Consider the following 2,550-nt stretch of genomic DNA (forward strand, 5'->3'; position numbering starts at 1 on the left):
TGTTGTGCTTCGTTTCGGTGCAGTATTGCTTCACTAGCTCTCATCATCATCATCACCACTAGCTCCCTCACCATCATCATCACCTAGCTCCCTCATCATCATCATCATCACCACTAGCTCCCTCACCATCATCATCATATGCTCCCTCTCCTCACCACTAACTCCCATCATCATCATCTATCTCCCCTACATCATCATCTCAACTACCTACATCATCATCATCAACAGCTCCCCTCTCACCTATCACCACTAGCTCCCTCATCATCATCATCACTAGCTCCCTCATCATCATCATCACCACTAGCTCCCTCATCATCATCATCATCAATACCTCCCCTCATCATCATCAATAGCTCCCCACCATCCTCACTACCACTCACCATCATCATCATCACTGCTCCCCATCATCATCATCACCACCACTAGCTCACCATCATCATCATCACTAACTCCTCACCATCATCATCATCACTAGCTCCTCATCATCATCATCATCACCTAGCTCCTCATCATCATCATCATCCTGTCCCTCACCATCATCATCATCTAGCCCCCACCATCATCATCATCACTATCTCCCTCATCATCATCATCACTAGCTCCATCACCATCATCATCACCACTAGCTCCATCACCCATCTCATCATCACCACTAGCTCTCCCATCATCATCACCACTAGCTCCCCTCACCATCCTCATCATCCAATAGCCCTCACCATCCTCATCATCAACTAACTCCCTCCATCATCATCATCATACCTCCCCTCACCATCATCATCACCAACTCATTCACCATCACCATCTGTCTCCTCACCATCTCATCAGCCTAGCCCCTCACCATCATCATCACCACTAGCTCCACCACCATCATCAACCAGCTCCCTCACCATCACCATCACCACTAGCTCCCATCACATCATCATCATCAATCAACTCCTCACCATCATCATCACCCCTAGCTCCCTCATCATCATCATCATCACCACTAGCTCCCTCACCATCATCATCATCCATAGCTCCCTCACCATCACCATCACCACTAGCTCCTCACCATCATCATCATCATCAATAGCCCTCATCATCACCATCACCACTAGCTCCTCACCATCATCATCATCAATAGCTCCCTCACCATCACCATCACCACTAGCTCCTTACCATCATCATCATCATCAGCTCCTCACCATCATCATCAATAGCTCCCCATCATCACCATCACCAATCATCATCATCACTAGCTCCCCTCACCATCATCATCACCCCAGCTCATCATCATCATCACCACTAGCCCCTCACCATCATCATCATCCATAGCCCTCACCATCACCATCACCACTAGCCCTCACCATCATCATCATCAGCTCCCTCATCATCACCATCACCACTAGCTCCCTCACCATCATCATCATCAATAGCCCCTCACCATCACCATCATCACTAGCTCCCTCATCATCACCACTAGCTCACCATCATCATCATCATCTAGCCCTCACCATCACCATCACCACTAGCCCTCACCATCATCATCATCACTAGCTCCCCACCATCATCATTATCACTAGCTCCATCATCATCATCATCATCATCATCATCATCATCACTAGCTCCCCATCATCATCATCACCACTAGCTCCATCACCATCATCATCATCACCACTAGCTCTCTCACCATCATCATCATCACTAGCTCCCTCACCATCATCATCACCCAGCTCCCTCACCATCATCATCACTAGCTCCCTCACCATCATCATCACCACTAGTCACCATCCTCATCATCATAGCCCCTCACCATCATCATCATCATACCTCCTCACCATCATCATCACCACTAGCTCCCTCACCATCACCATCACAACTAGCTCCCTCACCATCATCATCATCACAGCTAGCTCCCTCACCATCATCATCATCAATAGCTCCTTCACCAGCATCATCACCACAAGCTACCTCACCATCATCAACAACATCATCATCATCATCATCATCAGCATCATCATCATCACTAGTCTCCCTCATCCTCATCATCATCCTCATCATCATCATCACCACTAACTCCCTTACCATCATCCTCATCATCATCATCATCATCTTCATCATCACCACTAGCTCCCTCATCATCATCATCATCATCACTAACTCCCTTACCATCATCATCATCATCATCATCATCATCATCATCAACGTCATCATCATCATCACCACCAATAGCTCCCTCCCCATCACCATCATCATCATCACCACTTGGTCCCTCACCATCATCATCATCATCATCATTATCATCACTACTATCGCCCTAATCACCATCATCATTACCACCACTACCTTCATCATCATCATCATCATCACTACCTCCCTCAACTATCAGAATCATCACTAACACCACCTTCACCATCACCACCTCCCCACCATCATCCTCACGAACACCACCACGTCCCTTATCATCATCATCATCATCATCATCACCTTCATTATCACTTCTCTCACCCCCACCATATAAACACCAGTATGCATCTTGATCAATGATAAATACACAGGCAGACTCTTCCT

This window comes from Homarus americanus, unplaced genomic scaffold, assembly GCF_018991925.1.
Source record: "Homarus americanus isolate GMGI-L3 unplaced genomic scaffold, GMGI_Hamer_2.0 scaffold30108, whole genome shotgun sequence".
Classification (NCBI taxonomy): Eukaryota; Metazoa; Arthropoda; class Malacostraca; order Decapoda; family Nephropidae; genus Homarus; species Homarus americanus.